Here is a 24225-nt window from a genome sequence, read left to right as displayed (position 1 = left end):
TTAATATAATTGGTATGTAGAAAAAATAAGTAGTGGCCTTGGTGTTAGTAACTTTAGACCCTTAAGGTAATACATTCTTTCCTTTGTTGTAAACCCATTACACATCCACCCTATAGGAATGCAATTTTCTCTTTGGAAGATGGCGCCAAACCTTAAAATAATTACTCTTAGAGAAAATAAGACTTTGTTGACAAGTCCTTGTCAAGAGTCATAAAATGTTAGTAGGCCTTCTGGCCAGAAGATGATGTAAATCACCTAAAGCATTTGTCTACGATAAATTTGCAGGAAAGAAACCCTGGTTTTTGATAAGAATCAAAGACTGCTGACTTTGCATCCCCTATTATCCTTTATGTGTAACTTAGGGTATAAAAACCACTGTTGAAAATAAAGCTACGGACCTTGCTCACCAACGCTTGGTCTCCCCACGTCATCCTTCCCTTTACTTCCAGCTGAGTCTCCAACTGGAGCCCGGAACCCACCACGCTTAATAATTATGCCTGGGCTTCTAAGACCCACTCGAGAAGGTGTCTAGAGTGAGGCACCTTCCGCTCTTCGAGAGGGTGCCTGCGGCCTACGTAAGTGGTGCAAACTTCTTGTCTTGAAGTTTAATTGGTCTCCCGCGTAAACCAATTTACTCGGTCTCTTTTCTCCACTGAATTTTCCTACTGAGCGATCCTCATTCTATTATTCTTTATATCTCTAACTAGCATATAAATAGTCGCCTAGGCCGTCTCTCCTTCGAATACCCTGGATCAGCTGGGGCTGGTCCCTGGCAGGTGGCGCCCGAACAGGGACCTCAGGAGACAATAATCAAAGAGGTGAGCAGGCACGAATCACGCAGTCAGTAGAAAATAATCATGGAGCTCAACAGTGACGAATCATGCTGCTCAGCTGGCAATAATCAAGCAGAGGAGCAGGCAGGAATCACACAGCTCAGCTGGCAATTGTCAAGCAGAGGAGCAGGCAGGAATCACACAGCTCAGATGTAGGAAATGGACTTACACCGTGGGGGAGGGAGAGAGTGAGATGAATGGAGAAAGTAGCATCAACATACATACACAATCAGGCATGAGATGGATAGCTGGTGGGAAGTTGCTGTACTGCACAGGGAGCCCAGTCTCAGGTGATGACCTGGAGGGACAGGACGTGGCGGGGATGGAGGGGATACAGGAATAATTAAGGCTGATCTGTGTGGTGCTGGAGAAGACTCCTGAGAGTCCCTTGGACTGCAAGGAGATCCAACCAGTCCATCCTAAAGGAAATCAGCCCTGAATATTCATTGGAAGGACTGATGCTGAAGCTGAAACTCCAATACTTTGGCCACCTGATGCTAAGAGCTGACTCATTTGAAAAGGCCCTCATCCTGGGAAAGATTTAAGGCAGGAGGAGAAGGGGACGACAGAGAATGAGATAGTTGGATGGCATCATTGACTCAATGGACATGAGTTTGAGCAAACTCCAAGAATTGGTGATGGACAGGGAGGCCTGGCATGCTGCAGTCCATGGGGTCACAAAGAGTCAGACATGACTGAGCGACTGAACTGAACTGAACTGGAAAATATAGTATAAAAAGAAGTGGTTAACTTTTAAACTGGGAAATGTAGAGATCTTTAAAAATTTCTCTGATAACCCTGTGGCCAGTATTTAAAGCATTTTAAAATAAACTCATCACACTACTTTTTTAAGTAACAATTTTCTCAATGCTGCAATCACATCCTTGTTCCGAAGGCTGTATATCATGGGATTGAACATCGGCGTCATTATGGTGTAGAACAGAGAGAGGAGTCTGTCAGTTCCTGCAGAATGTCTGGATTTGGGCCTTAATTAGGTAATGGTAGCAGATCCAAAGAATAAAAGCACAACCAACAGGTGAGAACACGTGGAGAAGGCTTTGGCTCGCCCTCTGGCTGTTGGCAACCTCAGAATAGTGGAAATGATTTTGCTGTAAGAGGCAAGGTTCAACATAAAAGGTACAGCAACAAACAACAGAGCTACTGCATAGACTGACAGCGCGTGTGCAAAAGTGTCTCCACAGGCCAGCTTCAGAATGGGGGGAATGTCACAGAAGAAGTGGCTAATCTCTTTCGAGTGACAGAAACACAGAGAGAAGATCCAGCACATATGCCCTATCTGCACTGGGATTCCACTGACCCAGGAGCCCACAGCCAGCTGGAGGCACACCTTTGGGGTCATGACCAGGGGATAGTGCAGAGGGCCACAGACGGCCACACAGCGGTCATAGGCCATCACCGCCAGGAGGAAGCACTCAGTGGCTCCGAGGATAAGGAAGAAGCACATTTGGGCAGCACAGTCCAGCACAGAAATGCTTCTGTCCTGAGTCCAAAGGTTCACCAGAATCCTAGGGAGAGTGATGGACACGTAACAGATTTCCAAGGAGGAAAGATTTGCCAGGAAAAAATACATGGGTTTGTGCAGTGCAGGGTCAAGCCTAGTTAGTATTATTATGAGACTATTTCCAGTTAAGATAATGATGTAAATGACGGAGAACACCCCCAAATAATAACCCTTGGAGGTTTGGAAGGTCAGAAAACCCCAGCAGTGCAAACTGTATCACTGTGGACATGTTGTCTTCCGCTTCCATCTCTTCATATTTCATCTGTGGGAATGATTCAATCAGAGGCACTGTCATTTCATTTTTACTGACTCTTGTTTTTTGTGTATAAACTAGATTATATGTCTTCTTACTTTTCATTTCCTTATAAAAACCAAACTTATAATGCCAGGTGCTCTAAAAGTACAGAGAAGTATACTTTTATTTATCATTAAACCTATCTGGTTTAACCTATCATTAAACCCATTGGGAGGAGCTACCCCCCAGCCCAAGGCCAGGGGCGGTGGCTGAGAGGAGCAACCCCACGTCCAAGGAGCGCTGGCTGCACAGGTGCAGGAAAGCAGAGAGGAGCTACTCCATGTTCAAGGTCAGGAGGGGCGGCGGTGAGGAGATACCCCTCGTCCAAGGTAAGGAGCAGCAGCTGCGCTTTGCTGGAGCAGCCGTGAAGAGATACCCCACGTCCAAGGTGAGAGAAACCCAAGTAAGATGGTAGGTGTTGTGAGAGGGCTTCAGAGGGCAGACACACTGAAACCATAATCACAGAAAACTAGTCAATCTAATCACACGGGCCACAACCTTGTCTGACTCAATGAAACTAAGCCATGCCCGTGGGGCAACCCAAGATGGGTGGGTCATGGTGGAGAGGTCTGAAAGAATGTGGTCCACTGGAGAAGGGAATGGCAAACCACTTCAGTATTCTTGCCTTGAGAACCCCATGAACAGTATGAAAAGGCAAAATGATAGGATACTGAAAGAGGAACTCCCCAGGTCGGTAGGTGCCCAATATGCTACTAGAGATCAGTGGAGAAATAACTCCAGAAAGAATGAAGGGATGGAGCCAAAGCAAAAACAACACCCAGTTGTGGGTGTGACTGGTGATAGAAATAAGGTCCGATGCTGTAAAGAGCAATATTGCATAGGAACCTGGAATGTTAGGTCCATGAATCAAGGCAAATTGGAAGTGGTCAAACAGGAGATGGCAAGAGTGAACATCGACATTCTAGGAATCAGTGAACTAAAATGGACTGGAATGGGTGAATTTAACTCAGATGACCATTGTATCTGCTACTGTGGGCAGGAATCCCTGAGAAGAAATGGAGTAGTAGAAATGGAGTAGCCATCATGATACCCACTCCAGTGTTCTTGCCTGAAGAATCCCAGGGATGGGGGAGCCTGTTGGGCTGCTGTCTGTGGGGTCACACAGCGTCGGACACGACTGAAGTGGCTTAGCAGCAGCAGCAGCAGCAGCCATGATGCTCAACGAAAGAGTCCGAAATGCAGTACTTGGATGCAATCTCAAAACTGACAGAATGATCTCTGTTCATTTCCAAGGCAAACCATTCAATATCACAGTAATCCAAGTCTATGCCCCAACCAGTAACGCTGAAGAAGCTGAAGTTGAACGGTTCTATGAAGACCTACAAGACCTTTTAGAACTAACACCCAAAAAAGATGTCCTTTGCATTATAGGGGACTGGAATGCAAAAGTAGGAAGTCAAGAAACACCTGGTGTAACAGGCAAATTTGGCCTTGAAATACGGAATGAAGCAGGACAAAGGCTAATAGAGTTTTGCCAAGAAAACGCACTGGTCATAGCAAACACCCTATTCCAACAACACAAGAGCAGACTCTACACATGGACAACACCAGATGGTCAACACCGAAATCAGATTGATTATATTCTTTGCAGCCAAAGATGGAGAAGCTCTATACAGTCAGCAAAAAAAAAGACCAGGAGCTGATTGTGGCTCAGATCATGAACTCCTTATTGCCAAATTCAGACTTAAATTGAAGAAAGTAGGAAAAACCACTAGATCATTCAGGTATGACCTAAATCAAATCATTTATGATTATACAGTGGAAGTGAGAAATAGATTTAAGGGCCTAGATCTGATAGACAGAGTGCCTGATGAACTATGGAATGAGGTTCGTGACATTGTACACGACACAGGGATCAAAACCATCCCCATGGAAAAGAAATGCAAAAAAGCAAAATGGCTGTCTGGGGAGGCCTTACAAATAGCTGTGAAAAGAAGAGAAGCAAAAAGCAAAGAAGAAAAGGAAAGATATAAGCATCTGAATGCAGAGTTCCAAAGAATAGCAAGAAGAGATAAAAAAGCCTTCCCTGGCCATCAATGCAAAGAAATAGAGGAAAACAACAGAATGGGAAAGACTAGAGATCTCTTCAAGAAAATTAGAGATACCAAGGGAACATTTCATGCAAAGATGGGCTCGATAAAGGATAGAAATGGTATGGACCTAACAGAAGCAGAAGACATTAAGAAGAGGTGGAAGAATACACAGAAGAACTGTACAAAAAAGATCTTCATGACCCAGATAATCACGATGGTGTGATCACTGACCTAGAGCCAGACATCCTGGAATGTGAAGTCAAGTGGGCCTTAGGAAGCATCACTACGAACAAAGCTAGTGGAGGTGATGGAATTCCAGTTGAGTTATTTCAAATTCTCAAAGATGACGCTGTGAAAGTGCTGCACTCAATATGCCAGTACATTTGAAAAACTCAGCAGTGGCCACAGGACTGGAAAAGGTCAGTTTTCATTCCAATCCCAAGGAAAGGCAATGCCAAAGAATGCTCAAACGACCACACAATTGCACTCATCTCACACGCTGGTAAAGTAATGCTCAAAATTCTCCAAGCCAAGCTTCAGCAATACGTGAACTGTGAACTTCCAGATGTTCAAACTGGTTTTAGAAAAGGCAGAGGAACCAGAGATCAAATTGCCAACATCCCCTGGATCATGGAAAAAGCAAGAGAGTTCCAGAAAAACATCTACTGCTGCCTTATTGACTATGCCAAAGCCTTTGACTGTGTGGATCACAATAAACTATGGAAAATTCTTCAGGAGATGGAATACCAGACCAACTGACCTGCCTCTTGAGAAACCTATATGCAGGTCAGGAAGCAACAGTTAGAACTGGACATGGAACAACAGACTGGTTCCAAATAGGAAAAGGAGTACGTCAAGGCTGTATATTGTCACCCTGCTTATTTAACTTCTATGAAGAGTACATCATGAGAAACGCTGGGCTGGAAGAAGCACAAACTGGAATCAAGATTGCCGGGAGAAATATCAATAACCTCAGATATAGTTGACACCACCCTTATGGCAGAAAGTGAAGAGGAACTAGAAAGCCTCTTGATGAGAGTGAAAGAGGAGAGTGAAAAAGTTGGCTTAAAGCTCAACATTCAGAAAACGAAGATCATGGCATCTGGTGCCAACACTTCATGGGAAATAGATGGGGAAACAGTGGAAACAGTGTCAGACTTTATTTTTCTGGGCTCCAAAATCACTGCAGATGGTGATTGCAGCCATGAAATTAAAAGACGCTTACTCCTTGGAAGGAAAGTTATGACCAACCTAGATAGCATATTCAAAAGCAGAGACATTATTTTGCCAACAAAGATTCGTGTAGTCAAGGCTATGGTTTTTCCCGTGGTCATGTATGGATGTGAGAGCTGGACTGTGAAGAAAGCTGAGCGCCGAAGAATTGATGCTTTTGAACTGTGGTGTTGGATAAGACTCTTGAGAGTCCCTTGGACTGCAAGGAGATCCAACCAGTCCATTCTGAAGGAGATCAGCCCTGGGATTTCTTTGGAAGGAATGATGCTAAAGCTGAAACTCCAATACTTTGGCCACCTCATGGGAAGAGTTGACTCATTGGAAAAGACTCTGATGCTGAGAGGGATTGAGGGGCAGGAGAAGGGGACGACAGAAGATGAGATGGCTAGATGGCATCACTGACTCGATGGACATTAGTTTGAATGAACTCCGGGAGTTGGTGATGGACAGGGAGGCCTGGCATGCTGTGATTCAGGGGTCGCAAAGAGTCGGACACGACTGAGCGACTGAACTGAAATGAACTGAACTGAACTGAAAACCTATCTGTAAGAAAAAACTTCAGTCTCTGTTTTCTCTACAGTATATTATTTTATTGCTTTGATTCTAAAAACATGTGATTGCAATTTTGCTATTCATCTGAACACTTAAAAATTCAAATTGAAAATTATGTTCAATTGTAGCAATAATTTCATGTTTTCAACTGATGTGCTATTTTCACCTCTATTCTGTTTTCCATTATTATCAATTCAAAATTAATTTTATTGTTCCTGTAAATATTTTGTAAGCCACTTAAAGTTGTTTTGGGGATAAAGATAGTTAATTTTTAAAATGATGATCTTCCAGTGGTATTTCCAAATCTTGTTTTTCTTTGATGTTATGCATATTTAGCTCTTTAACTATAAAACCAAATCAATGAGCTGACCATTGAGTATTGTAGGATACTATTTTTTTAAGTGTGTATTTCAATGTAATGTGTATAAAAGCAACAGTCATAGTTTTTTTAATATATAATTTGTTTTCATTCATTTATTTATTTTAGTTTGGCCACAGGGCATGTGGGATTCTAGTTCCCAGACTAGGGGTTAAATCTGGACACTTGCAGTGGAATTAGGGAGTCTTAATCATTGGACCACCAGGGAGGTCCCAGTAGTCATAATTTTTATTCAGATTTTCTAACTTAGACAAAAGAATCATTAAGCTGATCTTTCTGTCCAGGAACACCCAAGAGATAAGAAATAGGTACATCTGGCACTTATGTTCCAGCTAGGAGTTCTAACTAGAATGCTCACCCCTCACACACTTACTGCATGAAAGAAACATCAGCCACAATTCATCTCTGAGATCTTCCTAAATTACTCACATCCTTGATAATTGCTGTTGTTCTGCTGGCCCCATTTAATTCATTCATTCTTGTGGTTTTTTTGTTCTGTTTTGCATTTTTGTGTATGTTTGTTTATGTGAGTGTGAATATGTTGAGCTGAGGTTGCCCGTCTTCATTAAGTACTTGTCCTTTGCTGTAGCTAGATTTTAAGCTTCTTGTGATATTCTATACACCTTTCTATGGAGCATATAGTATATTTTCTCACAAAAGCAATTTCTTAATTTATTGAATAAATTAAAATGAGTCAACTTGATTGTTTCTTTATAATAGTCCCGAAGATGTAAGCGAGGATTTCTACCCAAAATTCAGAACAACCTCCTGTACCCTCCTGTTTTATTTATTTATTTAATTCAGAGTAGACTGTAGTACTTGGATACTGATTAAAATTGCTTGTTCAAAGAATCATCAATCTTTTTAGACCAGTACAGTTCAAGTGTAGAGTGTGTGTCTAGAAATTATACTCTTTTCACCCACTCTTGTAGAAGTTGCAAGTTACATCATTGTTTTCGGTATATCATACATAACTTCCATGGTATGTGTTTACTAATTTGAAAGTTCACAGAGACGAAGCCACTGCAAAGAAGAGACACACCTATCTCCATATTCTAACAGTTTTAAATGAGGACGAGGGTCAACATTTCAGCTACATAACTGTAGACACATATAAGGAGCAGAAGGAACAGTCCATCCAACACTTGAGCACCCCGGGGAATTCCTTTTCCCTAGGAAAAGGAAAGCTGAACAGGAATCTATTTTATCAGCTACAATATTTCAGACTACTTATATATATTTATATTTTACATATAATATATATTAAGGATCAGAAGGTGTTTAAACTTCACTTATTATTATAGAATTTTCCCAATGAAAATGTGATTTTAAGAAATATAAAAACGCTTTGGACGGCCCTCGGCGCATGCGCGCGCGCGGCGACACGTGACTCCGCACGCTGTCCCGGAAGTCGGCGCGGGACGGGCGGCGGGTGGAAGCCGGTGCGGGGCTGAGGATCTCAGCGTTACCGCCGTTGTCCCCTCCTGGGCCGGGGTCGCCCGCCCGCGGCGAGGGACGCCGGGCCCTGATCGTCTGCCGGCGCCCTTCTGCAGCGTCTCCGCGTGGTTGCCATGGAGGCGCCGCCCGGCGGCAAAAATTAAAAAAAAAAAAAAAACGCTTTGACCGAGTCTTTAACGTGATCAGAAACAGGGGTCTGATAGGTGACATTATTAAGATATGATTTTATGTGTATAAGACTATGAAACAGTGCCTTTTTTTTTCACTACCTTATCCTGACACCTTTATCTATGTTTATTCACCTATTTAATTCAATGTAGAGTGTAGCAGCAGCAGCAGAGTGTAATACTTGGATGCTGATTAAAATCGCTTGTTGAATGAGCCATCAATCTTTTCAGTCCGGTATGCATCCACTCCAGTACTCTTGCCTGGAAACTCCCACGGACGGAGGAGCCTGGTAGGCTGCAGTCCATGGGGTCGCTGAGCGACTTCACTTTCACTTTTCACTTTCATGCATTGGAGAAGGAAATGGCAACCCACTCCAGTGTTCTTGCCTGGAGAATCCCAGGGACGGGGGAGCCTGGTGGGCTGCCGTCTATGGGGTCACACAGAGTCAGACACGGTTGAGGCGACTTAGCAGCAGCAGCAGCAGCAGCAGCAGCATGCATCATGCCCTACATTTGACGAGTTAACCTCTGCCTTCAGAAACTACCGTCAGTGTTTCTTTTTTTCTTTTATTGTATCTTCTTTTTATATGAGGTCTTCTCTCATTTTTTTGACTTCTGTCTAAATTATTCCTTTCTGTTCAACTAGGATAGTACATTTGAATATCCCTAGGTCAAGAAGATCCCTTGGAGAAGGGAATGGATACCCAGTCCAGTATTCTTGACTGGAGAATTTCATAAACAGAGGAGCCTGGTGGGTTACAGTCTATGGGGTCACAAAGAGTCAGACATCCCTGAGCTACTAACACTTCCATTTTTTCACACAGGGTGGTACATTTGAAAATCATACTGAAACTCAGGTTCAAAAAATAGCCAGAAGAAGTCAAAAAACAGACCTTGCAATCAAAAATACAGTGTTCTTAATTTACTGAAATATTTTTTTATTCTTAACTTTGCTTTTCTTTTTCAAATGGAGCAAGATTTTATGAATCTTAAGAGGAATTACCAATGTAAAATCATATTTAAAGTAAGAAATATTAAAACTATTCAAATCCTACCCAAGTTACACTTAGTTTTATAAACTCAATCTCATCAAAATTTTTCTTCTCAAATCTTGCAATGTCGCTGTTGGTTTCCAACTTCCGGAAACCTTTAGATAGCACTACTACCCCACTCAGAAAGAAGAGCCACTAAATTGTTCAGGTTATGTAGCCACTTTTGTTTTTATCCAAATAACTTATGTTTGCTTTTCTGGTCTTTCCACTGTGTGAGGATTATAATAAGCATGTACATTATCTATCATGAAAATGTACATGGTGCTATTGAAAGCAAGTTTGTAAAATCAAATTGAAGATAGGAAATGAAAGTCTAAAACCGGTGACTCAAGGAGTCTAATTCCTTGTGTGCTGCAGTCCATGGGGTCACAAAGAGTCAGTCACAACTGAGCGACTGAACTGAATTGAACTGAATTCCTTAATTGAAGTTTCTAAAGATTAAAATGAAAACATACCAAAACCTCTTTCATATTGTCAGATTCAGTCATCATAAAAGTTATTTTTAACAAACAGGATTTTATGTAAATAGGGTGCAAATCTTTTTAATAAAGTTCATTTACTATATTATTCCTTCAGTTCAGGCCAGTCACTCAGTCATGCCCGACTCTTTGTGACCCAATGAATCACAGCATGCCAGGCCTCCCTGTCCAGCACCAACTCCCGGAGTTCACTCAGATTCACGTCCATCGAGTCAGTGATGCCATCCAGCCATCTCATCCTCTGTTGTCCCCTTCTCCTCCTGCCCCCAATCCCTCCCAGCATCAGAGTCTTTTCCAATGAGTCAACTCTTCGCATGAGGTGGCCAAAGTACTGGAGTTTCAGCTTTAGCATCATTCCTTCCAAAGAAATCCCAGGGCTGATCTCCTTTAGGATGGACTGGTTGGATCTCCTTGCAGTCCAAGGGACTCTCAAGAGTCTTCTCCAACACCACAGTTCAAAAGCATCAATTCTTCGGCGCTCAGCCTTCTTCACAGTCCAACTCTCACATCCATACATGACCACGGGAAAAGCCATAGCCTTGACTAGACGAACCTTTGTTGGCAAACTAATGTCTCTGCTTTTGAATATGCTATCTAGGTTGGTCATAACTTTCCTTCCAAGGAGTAAGCGTCTTTTAATTTCATGGCTGCAGTCACCATCTGTAGTGATTTTGGAGCCCAGAAAAATAAAGTCTGACACTGTTTCCACTGTTTCCCCATCTATTTCCCATGAAGTGATGGGACTGGATGCCATGATCTTCGTTTTCTGAATGTTGAGCTTTGTCAACTTTTTCACTCTCCACTTTCACTTTCATCAAGAGGCTTTTGAGTTCCTCTTCACTTTCTGCCATAAGGGTGGTGTCAACTATACCTGAGGTTATTGATATTTCTCCCAGCCATCTTGATTTCAGCTTGTGTTTCTTCCAGTCCAGCGTTTCTCATGATGTACTCTGCATATAAGTTAAATAAACAGGGTGACAATATACAGCCTTGACGTACTCCTTTTCCTATTTGGAACCAGTCTGTTGTTCCATGTCCAATTCTAACTGTTGTTTCCTGACCTGCATACAAATTTCTCAAGAGGCAGGTCAGGTGGTCTGGTAGTCCCATCTCTTTCTGAATTTTCCACAGATTATTGTGATCCACACAGTCAAAGGCTTTGGCATAGTCAATAAAGCAGAAATAGATGTTTTTCTGGAACTCTCTTGCTTTTTCCATGAACCAGCAGATGTTGGCAATTTGATCTCTGGTTCCTCTGCCTTTTCTAAAACCAGCTTGAACATCAGGAAGTTCACAGTTCACATATTGCTGAAGCCTGGCTTCAGCAATTACTTTACTAGCATTACTTTACTAGCGTGTGAGATGAGTACAATTGTGTGGTAGTTTGAGCATTCTTTGGCATTGCCTTTCTTTGGGATTGGAATGAAACTGTCCTTTTCCAGTCCTGTGGCCACTGCTGAGTTTTCCAAATGTGCTGGCATATTGAGTGCAGCACTTTCACAGCATCATCTTTCAGGATTTGAAATAGCTCAACTGGAATTTTATCACCTCCACTAGCTTTGTTCGTAGTGATGCTTTCTAAGGCCCACTTGACTTCACATTCCAGGATGTCTGACTCTAGGTCAGTGATCACACCATCGTGATTATCTTGATTGTGAAGATCTTTTTTGTACAGTTCTTCTGTGTATTCTTGCCATCTCTTCTTAATATCTTCTGCTTCTGTAGGTCCATACCATTTCTGTTCTTTATCAAGCCCACCTTTGCATGAAATGTTCCTTTGATATCCCAGCTTTTCTTGAAGACGTCTCTAGTCTTTCCCATTCTGTTTTCCTCTATTTCTTTGCATTGATCGCTGAAGAAGGCTTTCTTATCTCTTCTTGCTATTCTTTGGAACTCTGCATTCAGATGTTTATATCTTTCCTTTTCTCCTTTGCTTTTCGCTTCTCTTCTTTTCACAGCTATTTGTAAGGCCTCCCCAGACAGCCATTTTGCTTTTTTGCATTTCTTTTCTATGGGAACGGTCTTGATCCCTGTCTCCTGTACAATGTCACAAACCTCATTCCATAGTTCATCAGGCACTCTATCTATCAGATCTAGGCCCTTCAGGAAGGGTGGTGGTGAGGAGATACCCGTCGTCCAAGGTAAGGAGCAATGGCTGTGCTTTGCTGGAGCAGCTGTGAAGAGATACCCCACGCCCAAGGTAAGAAAAACCCAAGTAAAATGGTAGATGTTGCAAGAGAGCATCAGAGTGCAAACACACTGAAACCATACTCACAGAAAACTAGTCAATCTAATCACACTAGGACCACAGTCTTGTCTAACTCAATGAAACTAAGCCATGCCTGAGGGGCAACCCAAGATGGGCAGGTCATGGTGGAGAGATCTGAAAGAATGTGGTCCACTGGAGAAGGGGATGGCAAACCACTTCAGTATTCTTGCCTTGAGAACCCATGAACAGTATGAAAAGGCAAAATGATAGGATATTGAAAGAGGAACTCCCCAGGTCCGTAGGTGCCCAATATGCTCCTGGAGATCAGTGGAGAAATAACTCCAGAAAGAATGAAGGGATGGAGCCAAAGCAAAAACAATACCCAGCTGTGGATGTGACTGGTGATAGAAGTAAGGTCCGATGCTGTAAAGAGCAATATTGCATAGGAACCTGGAATGTTAGGTCCATGAATCAAGGTAAATTGGGAAGTGGTCAAACAAGAGATGGCAAGAGTGAATGTCGACATTCTAGGAATCAGTGAACTGAAATGGTCTGGAATGGGTGAATTTAACTCAGATGACCATTATTATCTACTACTGCGAGCATGAATCCCTCAGAAGAAATGGAGTATCCATCATGGTCAACAAAAGAGTCTGAAATGCAGTACTTGGATGCAATCTCAAAAACGACAGAATGATCTCTGTTCATTTCCAAGGCAAACCATTCAATATTACAGTAATCCAAGTCTATGCCCCAACCAGTAATGCTGAAGAAGCTGAAGTTGAATGGTTCTATGAAGACCTACAAGACCTTTTAGAACTAACACCCAAAAAAGATGTCCTTTGCATTATAGGCGACTGGAAGGCAAAAGTAGGAAGTCAAGAAACACCTGGAGTAACAGGCAAAATTGGCCTTGGAATACGCAATGAAGCAGGGCAAAGACTAATAGAGTTTGCCAAGAAAACGCACTGGTCATAACAAACACCCTCTTCCAACAACACAAGAGAAGACTCTATACATGGACATCACCAGATTGTCAACACCAAAATCAGATTGATTATATTCTTTGCAGCCAAAGATGGAGAAGCTCTATACAGTCAGCAAAAACAAGACCAGGAGCTGACTGTGGCTCAGACCATGAACTCCTTATTGCCAAATTCAGACTTAAATTGAAGAAAGTAGGGAAAACCACCAGACCATTCAGGTATGACCTAAATCAAATCCCTTATGATTGTATTTCAATATAGTGTCTGCAAATTCAGCATTCATAATTTTTATTCAGATTGCTGCTATACTTTATAAAGATTAATGATTAGAAAGATGAAAAATGTATTTTAGAAACATTATGTCCATACATGGAATGATATCACTGTTCAAGGTTTATATATTTACCTACAAATTTTGTTATATTATTTTGTGATTTTTTTTATTTTATTTTAATTCTAGCCATTAAAGTACATGTGTATCATAATTTTACTTTAATTTTAATTTGCATTTCAAAATGCAAATGCTAATGCTGAAGATGGTGAGCAAGTTTTATGTTATTATTTAATTCTGTGTATCCTTTTAGTAAAGTATCTATCAAAGAGTTTTGTACATTTGTTGATTAGGTTGCTTCTGCTTTTGCTACTGGTCTTTGGGAGTTTTTGTATTATCTATATATATTTCACTTTTTTGAATATGTGATTCACAAATACTTCCACACCTCAGTTTTACATTCATGTTTTGTTGAGACAAGAAGACAACTTATTTTCTCCTTATGAGTCCCTTTTTACATATTTAGCAGACTTAATCTTAATAACACAATTTTAGTTATAGGAACTTATTATGAGTCATTGATTGTTCAAAGGAAAGACATTGAAATAATCACGTATCAGTACTGATGTAGCTACTATTAATCACAAGCTCTTGAACTAGTTTTCCCTACTTTGGGATCCTATTTCAAATAATTGTCAAAGTGTCATACTTGCTGTGAGCCAAGTTTTAAGGAATCTGCAAAGCCTACAGATTTAACAATGATTTTTAATATCAAAGATCATGTAACAGCAGAACAATGTTGATGACAAAGTTAAATATTATTTTAAAAATATGGTATTTGCCCAAAAAATAAAATGCTTTTAGATCATCAAATGTCTGTAAAAAGTTATATTTATGAAAAACAAAGTAACAGGAACATGCAACACTTTTCTTTAAAATATCAATAGATTGATAGATCTTTCTAAAGTTAGACCTTTCTTGCTAATCTCCCATTGACACTGGGAGCATATGAAAATATTACAAAATAATAGTGAAATGTGTCTGTATCCTCAGCAGTCCATATCCCAAGAAGTTCATATATCAGATGAAAGTGTGTTGAGTACATGCATACCAAAGCAAAGCATCCTTGAAACACCCGAAGTACTCAGCCACAATACACACATGATCATCATTAAAGTCTACAAACAATAAATGCTGGAGAGGATGTGGAGAAAAGGGAACACTGTTGCACAGTTGGTAGGAATGCACGTTGATATAGCCACTATGGAGAACAGTACGGAGAATTAAAAAAAAAAAAAAAAAACTAGTAATAAAACTACAATGCTGTTGTTCAGTCACTCAGTCACGTCCAACTCTTTGAGACCCCATGGACTGCAGCACGCCAGGCTACTCTATCCTTCACCATCTCATGGAGCTTGCTCAAGCTCATGTCCATTGAGTCAGTGATGCCATCCAACCATCTTGTCTTCTGTCATCCCTCCTCCTGACTTCAATCTTTCCCAGCAACAGGGTCTTTTCTAATGAGTCAGATCTTCACATCAGGTGGCTAAAGTATTGGAACTTCAGCTTCAGTTTCCATCCCTCCAATGAATATTGAATACAACAATCATTGGGAGCTGTGGAATACTGGCCTAAGTCCTTTTGAAGGTCGCCATTACCGTCATTACCCCTACCATAGGCCAAACTACAGGGAGGCTTGGAACACAGCCCCACCCATCAGTAGAAACATGGATTAAAGATTTACTGAGCCTGGCCCAGTGTCAGACTTTTTTTTTGGGGGGGGGGGGGGGGGGCGGGGCTCTAAAATCACTGCAGATGGTGACTGCAGCCATGAAATTAAAAGACGCTTACTCCTTGGAAGGAAAGTTATGACCAACCTAGATAGCATATTCAAAAGCAGAGACATTACTTTGCCAACAAACGTCCGTCTAGTCAAAGCTATAGTTTTTCGTGTGGTCATGTATGGATGTGAGAGTTGGACTGTGAAGAAGGCTGAGCGCCAAAGAATTGATGCTTTTGAACTGTGGTGTTGGAGAAGACTCTTGAGAGTCCCTTGGGCTGCAAGGGGATCCAACCAGTCCATTCTGAAGGAGATCAGCCCTGGGATTTCTTTGGAAGGAATGATGCTAAAGCTGAAACTCCAGTAGTTTGGCCACCTCATGCGAGGAGTTGACTCATTGGAAAAGACTCTGATGCTGGGAGGGATTGGGGGCAGGAGGAGAAGGGGACGACAGAGGATGAGATGGCTGGATGGCATCACTGACTTGATGGATGTGAGTCTCAGTGAACTCCAGAAGTTGGTGATGGACAGGGAGGCCTGGCGTGCTGGGATTCATGGGGTCGCAAAGAGTTGGACATGACTAAGCGACTGAACTGAACTGAACTAAGCACGGCCCCACCCATCAGAGCAAGATCCAGATTTCCCCACTGCCAGTACCTCCCAGCAAGAAGTTTCCACAAGCCTCTTACCCTTATCCATCAGAGGGAAGACAGAATGAAAACCACAATCACAGAAAACTAACCAAACTTATTACATGGACCACAGCCTTTTCTCACTTAGTGAAACTATGATCCATGCCCTGTAGGGCCACCTAAAATGGACAGGTAATGGTGGAGAGTTCTGACAAAGTGTGGTCCACTGGAGAAGGGAATGGAAACCACTTCAGCATTCTTGCCTTGAGAACCCCATGAACAGTATGGAAAGGAAAAAAGATATGACACTTTTTGATGAATTTTCCAGGTTGGTAGGTGCCCAACATGCTACCAAAGAGTGAAGAAATAGCTCCAGAAGGAATGAAGAGGCTGAGCCAAAGTGGAGACAACACACAGCTGTGGATGTGTCTGGTGGTAAAAGTAAAGTCCGATGCTGTAAAGAACAACACTGCATAGGAACCTGGAATGTTAGGTCCATGAACCAAGGTAAATTAGAAGTGGTCAAACAGGAGATGGCAAGAGTGAACATTGACATTTTAGGAGTCAGTGAACTAAAATGGATGAGAATGGGTAAATTTAATTCAGATGATCATTATATCTATTACTGTGGACAAGAATCCCTTAGAAGAAATGGAGTAGCCCTCATAGTCAACAAAAGAGTCTGAAATGCAGTACTTAGGTGCACTCTCAAAAATGACAGATCTCTGTTTGTTTCCAAGGCAAACCATTCAATATCACAGTAATCCAAGGCTATGGTCCAACCACTAATGCCAAAGAAGCTGAAATTGAATGGTTCTATTATGACCTCCAAGACTTTCTAGAACTAACACACCCAATATATGTCCTTTTCATCATAGGGGACTGGAATGCAAAAGTAGGAAGTCAAGAGATACCTGGAGTAACAGGTAAGTTTGGCCTTTGAGTACAAAATGAAGCAGGGCTGAGTCTAACAGAGTTTTGCCAAGAGAATGCAACGGTCATAGCAAACACCCTCTTCCAACAACACAAGAGATGATGCTACACATGGACATAACCAGATGGTCAATACCAAAATCAGATTGATTATATTCTTTGCAGCCAAAGGTGGAGATGCTGTATATAGTCAGCAGAAACAAGATTGGGAGCTGATTGTGGCTCAGATCATGAACTCTTTATTGCAAAATTCAGACTTAAACTGAAGAAAGTAGGGGAAACCACAAGGCCATTCAGGTATGACCTAAATCAAATCCTTTATGATTGTACAGTGGAAGTGACAAATCAATTCAAGGGATTAGATCTGACAGAGTGCCTGAAGAACTATAAATGGAGGTCTGTAATGTTGTAAAGGAGGTGGTGATCAAAACCATCCCCATGAAAACTTCCATAAGACCCAGCAATCCTACTCCTGGGTATATTCCCTGAGAAAACCATAATTCAAAGAAATATGCAGCACTATTGACAATAGCCAGGACATTGGAGCAACCTAGATGTACACTGACAGCTGAATGGATAAAGAAGTAGTGGTACCTATATATAATGGAATATTACTCAGTCATAGAAAGTAATGAATTTGTGTCAGTTCTAATTAGGTGGATGAATCTAAAGCATGCTATATAGAGTGAAGTAAGTAAGAAAGAGAAAAACAACTATTGTATATTAATGCAAATAAAATGGACTCTAGAAAATTTGTACTGGTGAATCTATTTGCAGGGCAGGATTGGAGAGGCAGACATGGAGAAGAGACTTGTGAACACAGCAGGGGAAGGAGAGAGTGGGGAAAATTGAGAGTAGCACTGAATCATTTACATTACCATGTGCAAAGCAGATCTAATGGGAAGTCGCTGTATAACACAGCTCAGCCCAGTACTCTATGACAACCTAGAGAAGTGAGATGGGGTGGAGAATAGGAGGGAGGTTCAAGACAAAGGGGACATATGTATCCTTAGGGTTGATCCACCTTGTTGTGTGGCAGAAATCAATACAACATTGTAAAGCAATAATCCTCCAATTAAAAAAATAAAAATAAAAAAGCACCAAAATCTACATTCCTGAGAAACATTTCCTGCCTCAGTACAGCTTTTCACCAGATGAACAGACACAAAAGAGGTACTACCTACTACCACCTACCATTGTGAAACATTAATATGTATGCAGATATATTCTCCTTTAGAATTTTATTTAAGTCTGTGAGATTACTTCACAGAGCACTTCTGGTGGGGTGGTCTGACTAGTCTTATACTTTAAAAATAAAGACATTGGAGTGTCAGGTTACTTGTGCTTTCCTGCTTTCCCATTCTAAGATATGACTTCTGCACCATTCCAAGGATGAAAGACGGAGAAGGAAATGGCAACCTACTCCAGTATCCTTGCCTAGAAAATCCCATGGACAGAGGAGCCTGGTGGGCTGCAGTCCATGGGTCACAAAGAGTTAGGCATGACTGAGTGACTAACACTAAGGATGAAAGTAGTGGAAACAAAAGACTGAACACTTGCTGGCACCTATCTTCATGTTATTAGCCAAAATTGAGTCATTGCTTCATACTCAGCTGGAATAGAGGCTGAGAAATTGAATATTTCAAATCCACATAGTACAGCTAAATTGGTTATGAGATTGAAGTTTTGAATTTGTATATCCTGAGCAGGTCTACACCATCTCTTATATTATTTTCTGTGTATTAGTTGTCTCTTGCAGTTTTAGTAAATTACCACAAACTAAGTGCCTTAAAATTTATTATTTTAGAGTTCTGTAGATGATAGGTCAAAAGTGTTGGGAGGGTCACATTCTTTTTTTATGCTCTAGTGAGTATTCCATCTTTCTTGTTCAATTAAATTATTGGCAGAATTTTCTTCCTTGAGGTTGTCGGACAGAGGACTGATTCTTTGCTGGCAGACCACCAAATGCCATGCTCACTCTCTAGAGATCAGGACAGTCCTTACTCTTTGCCCCAACAGACGTTGGAGCCAACAATGACAAAATGAGCCCTCCTTTTCTCTGCTCCATCTGTGATAACCTATCTTTTGAATACTGCTTTTATTTCTCTTCTTGTTTTCAAGGCTTATGTGATCAGATTGGTTCTACCTGAATAATCTCCCCCATCTCAATGATTCATGATATTAATCATATCTATAAAGTCCATTTTGTCAAGTAATGTAGTGTACTTGTTTCCAGGGATTCTAGTTCATCTCACCTGGAGAGATATCTATCACAATCTCCCAATGAAATAGCATGACTGGCTTATGTGGTCTTCATTTGATTGAACCATTAACTTCCATAAATTACTCTCTGATACACCATATGATAGTACATCCCAGGATAAAGACAGTTCAGTTCAGTTCAGTTCAGTCGCTCAGTCGTGTTCGGCTCTTTGTGACCCCATAAATCGCAGCACACCAGGCCTCCCTGTCCATCACCAACTCCCGGAGTTCACTCAGACTCATGTCCATTGAGTTGGTGATGCCATCCAACCATCTCATCCTCTGTCGTCCCCTTCTCCTCCTGCCCGCAATCCCTCCCAGCATCAGGGTCTTTTCCAATGAGTCAACTCTTTTCATGAGGTTGCCAAAGTATTGGAGTTTCAGCTTTAGCGTCAGTTCTTCCAATGAACACCCAGGACTGATCTCCTTTAGGAAAGACAGTTAGGTTATAATTAAAACTAAAACTAGAGAATGAAATAATTGTCAAAAGAACTGTAGCAGAAGTTCTCAGGGACAGCTACAACAAATCATCTCTTAATGTTGCTGATATGAGGATAGAATTGGGAAGATGGGCGTTAATAATCCTAGTGAGATAAGCTCACTTTCCTTCATTATATCAGTCAATGATTTAAAAGAGATAAAGACATGGGAGGTTAGTCCAGACACACTAATGTGATGCAATTGTATGGACTGTGGGTAATTCTGAAAATAACTTCTAAAACTTTTCTTCACTTTTATATCTATATATATTTTCTTTTAAAAATTCAAATTGACATAGATTTAGCTGTCAGAATGCAGTTATGTAACAGATGAAACAAGGCAAAGCAAATTATTTTGGATCAAATTTGCTAAGCAGAACATGCAAATATGTGCAAAGTAAACCAGTTAAGATGAGTAGGAAGGTACTCTTTTATCATGCACTTAGGAAGAGAACAAAGTCTATGAATGCTATTCTTTGGGTTTTATGATTGGAGTAATTTCACGTGAGTTTATAGTGGATAAGCAAATATGCTCCCAATATTACTGGTCCTCTGAAAAATCTAGATTTTTTGCTAGCAGTCTGATGTTGGCACCAGCAATGTTCATTTACCCATTCACTCATTCGATCCCTCCTTCAAACATCCAATTTTCAACTGCCAGTAGTCATTTTCTGTGCTATAGAATCAAAGAATGCCAACAAATGCAAATGTGGAGATAGAAATAATTATTTAGATAAAGAAACATATACTTCCCAGTATAGTTAAGCCAAAAACCCTAACTGATTCAATTTTGTTTTAGCTTTTTTAATATGTAAATTACTATGTAATTCATGAGGCAGGATTATTCTTTAGGCATGGAGGATTGACGACTCATTTATCTGGTATATATCCAAGCCCAGTAAATTGTGGGTTAGTTTTCTAAAGTATTCATAAGTGCAGCTGAGAATAGAAGTGCCTAACTCCTTAAAGAGGGAAGATAGAAGCTGAAAACGTTTCTCTGTTAACTGTTTAGCAAACAGTTAAAACATTTATAATTAAAATCATCACATTATTTTTTAAGTAATAATTTTCTCAGCGTTGTAACCACATCCTTGTTCTGAAGGCTGTATATCATGGGATTGAACATCGGAGTCACTATGGTGTGGAACAGAGAGAGGACTCTGTCAGTTCCTGCAGAATGACTGGATTTTGGTCTTGAGTAGGTAATGGCAGCAGATCCAAAGAATAACACCACAACCAACAGGTGAGAAGAGCACGTAGAGAAGGCTTTAGCCTGTCCTCTGGCTGTTGGTGACCTCAGAGTAGTGGAAATGATTTGGCTATAGGAGGCAAGGATCAATAAAAAAGGGATGGCAGCAAATAACAGAGCTACTGCATAGACTGAGAGCTCATGTGCAAAAGTGTCTCCACAGGCCAGCTTCAGAATGGGAGGATGTCACAGAAGAAGTGGCTAATCTCGTTCAAATGACAGAAATGCAGAGAGAAGATCCGGCACATTTGCCCTATCTGCACTGGGATTCCACTGACCCAGGAGCCCACAGCCAGCTGGAGGCACACCTTTGGGGTCATGACCGGGGATAGTGCAGAGGGCTACAGATGGCCACACAGCGGTCATAGGCCATCACCGCCAGGAGGAAGCACTCAGTGGCTCCGAGGATAAGGAAGAAGCACATTTGGGCAGCACAGTCCAGCACAGAAATGCTTCTGTTCTGAGTCCAAAGGTTCACCAGAATCCTAGGGAGAGTGATGGACACGTAACAGATTTCCAAGAAGGAAGATTTGCCAGGAAGAAATACATGGGTTTGTGCAGTGCAGGGTCAAGCCTGCTGCTAAGTGTGCTAAGTTGCTTAGTCGTGTCTGACTCTGTGCGACCCCATAGACAGCAACCCACCAGGCTCCCCGGTCCCTGGGATTCTCCAGGCAAGAACACTGGAGTGGGTTGCCATTTCCTTCTCCAATGCATGAAAGTGAAAAGTGAAAGTGAAGTTGCTCAGTCGTGTCTGACTCTTAGCGACCTCATGGACTGCAGCCCACCAGGCTCCTCCGTCCATGGGATTTTCCAGGCAAGAGTACTTGAGTGGGGTGCCATTGCCTTCTTCACAGGGTCAAGCCTAGTTAGTATTATTATGAGACTATTTCCAGTTAAGATAATGATGTAAATGATGGAGAACACCCCAAATAATGGCCCTTGAAGGTTTGGAAGGTCAGAAAACCCCAGGAGTACAAATTGCATCACTGTGGACATGTTGTCTTCTGCTTCCATCTCTTCATATTTCATCTGTGGGAATGATTCAATCAAAGGTACTGTTATTTCACTTTCTTTGGCTTTTGTTTCCTTATATATATAAACGATGGTACACCATTCATTTTTCCAATTCCATTAGAAAACAAACCTATAACTGCTAGGTGTCTAACAGGTTGTGGATTACATTTTTCATTATTATTAAATCAATTTGTAAGAAAAGTTATCCATTTAATCTTTATTTTCTGCCGTGAATTATCACTTTTTCTGAAGATAGGTGATTATAATTTTGCTCTTCACCTGAATGCTCAAAAACGCAAAAATTTGAGTTAAATTCATTTATATTAGTGATTTTGCTCTTACAGCCTGTGTTTTTCTCTTCACCTCTCAATTCTGTGTTTAATTATTATCAATTGAAAGTTAATTTGATTGCATGGTGAAATATATTGTAAGTGACTTAAGATAGTTTTAGGGATGAATATATTTAATTTTTAAAGTGTTGGTTTCCCTGTGGTATTTCCAAAGTCTTGTTTGGCACTGACATTCTACATATTTCATTTTTTTCTTATAAATAAAATTGATGAGCTGACTATATAATATAATGGGATGTTACTAGTTTTCAAACATGTGTATTTCAGTGTAAAGTCCATAAATTAGTAGTGATAAGTTCTATTCAGATTTCTCAGTTGAGAGAAAAGGAATTTTAAGCTGTTCTTTTGGCCCAGGAACACTCTAGACGTAAGAGGCAAGTACATCCAGGTTTACGTTCACGAAAGCAGTTCTAGCCAGAATGTTCACCTCTCACTCATTTACTGCATGAAAGAGACACCACCCACAACTCATCTGTGAGATCTTCCTAAATTACCCACATCCTCAATATTGCTGTTTTACTGATGATCCCATTCAACTTATTCATTCTTTCTTTTTTGGATGTGTTTGTGTTAGTCACGCATGTGAATGCAATAGGTTGAGATTTTCCATCTTTTTTGCATTTTTCTTATTATTTTAACTATATTACTAGCTTCTTTTGTTTTTCCTGTAGATCTTTTTGGGCAATACTTGGTACATTTCTTCCACTAAGTGTGATTCAGTAACTTCTAGAATACATAAAGATGAATCAATTTGACTGCTTCTTTGGAATTTCCCCCAAGGTATAAGAGTCCAAATAGCTCAGTCAGTAGAGCATCAGGCTTTTAGTCTGAGGGTCCAGGGCTCAAGTCCTGTTCAGGCGGAGGTTATTTTGGGCTTCCCTGATAGCTCAGCTGGTAAAGAATCTGCCTGCAATGCAGGAGACCGTGGTTTGATCCCTGGGTTGGGAAGATCCGCTGGAGAAGGTATACGCTACCCACTCCAGTATTCTTGGGCTTCCCTTGTGACTTAGCTGGTAAAGAATCTGCCCACAATGCAGGAGACCTGGGTTTGATGCCTAGGTGGGGAAGATCCCCTGGAGAAGGGAAAGGCTACCCACTCCAGTATTCTGGCCTGGAGAATTCCATGGACTGTATAGTCCATGGGGTCACAAAGAGCCAGACACACTGAGAGATTTTCACTTCACTTCCAAAGTATAAACATGGATTCCCAGTGAAAATGTAAATCTCTCCTTCCTCTCTTTCCTGTTAGAGATCAAACATACTTTTCATGGGGCATGCATGTGTGTATGTATATTTAGAAATTATACTCTTTTTACTCATTCTTGCAGAAGTAGCAAATTGCTTCATTGTTTTCAGCATGTTATACATGTATTTTCATATTATATGTTAACTTATTTGAAAGCCAATAGAAAATAAATCACTGAAAATAAGATACACAACTAACTACATATTCTAAGGGTATTAAGTGAGGACAAAAGTCAAGATTTCTGCTGCAAAAATGTAGACAAACATGGGGTAAAACCAATAGTCCATGCAAAAGCAAGAATACTGGAGTGGGTTGCCATTCCCTTCTCCAGGGGATTTTTCCCACCCAGGGGTCAAATCCAGGTCTTCTGCGTGGGAGGCAGATTCTTAATTGTCCGAGCCATCAGGGAAGCCATATAATATTTATATATGTACCATCTACAATATCCTAAACTACACATTACAGTACTAAAGATATTCAAACTTTTCCATTATTATACAATTCTCTCAATAAAAAATGTGACTGTTAGAAATGCAAAACTGCTAGGAATGAGTCTTTTAAATGGTCAGAAGCTAGTGGCTGACAGATGCATTATACATGAGTCTATGCAATCATGCCTCCTTTTTTCAATACCTTGTCCCAACACCTTTACCAAATTTTATTCACATACTTAAATCAATGGAGAGTCTAGTACTTGGATACTGATTAAAACTGCTTATTGAATGAATCATCAATCTTTTCAGCAAGCAGCATGCACCTACATTTGATGAGCCACCCATTTCCCGCAGAA

The 24225-nt window shown here is 40.9% G+C and overlaps 2 pseudogenes; both read right to left on the bottom strand.

Annotated features, from left to right (window-relative positions):
* Positions 1 to 1581: 1581 nt before the first annotated feature.
* LOC786619 (olfactory receptor 10AG1-like) lies at positions 1582 to 2617 on the bottom strand (annotated as a pseudogene).
* An 18007-nt stretch (positions 2618 to 20624) lies between these two features.
* On the bottom strand, positions 20625 to 21863 carry LOC786581 (olfactory receptor 10AG1-like; annotated as a pseudogene).
* Between the last annotated feature and the right edge of the window lie 2362 nt (positions 21864 to 24225).

This window comes from Bos taurus, unplaced genomic scaffold (genome assembly GCF_002263795.3).
Source record: "Bos taurus isolate L1 Dominette 01449 registration number 42190680 breed Hereford unplaced genomic scaffold, ARS-UCD2.0 Leftover_ScbfJmS_2095, whole genome shotgun sequence".
Taxonomy (NCBI): Eukaryota; Metazoa; Chordata; class Mammalia; order Artiodactyla; family Bovidae; genus Bos; species Bos taurus.
Note: the sequence above shows the minus strand (reverse complement) of the source record. Positions and strands in the feature narration are given on the sequence as shown.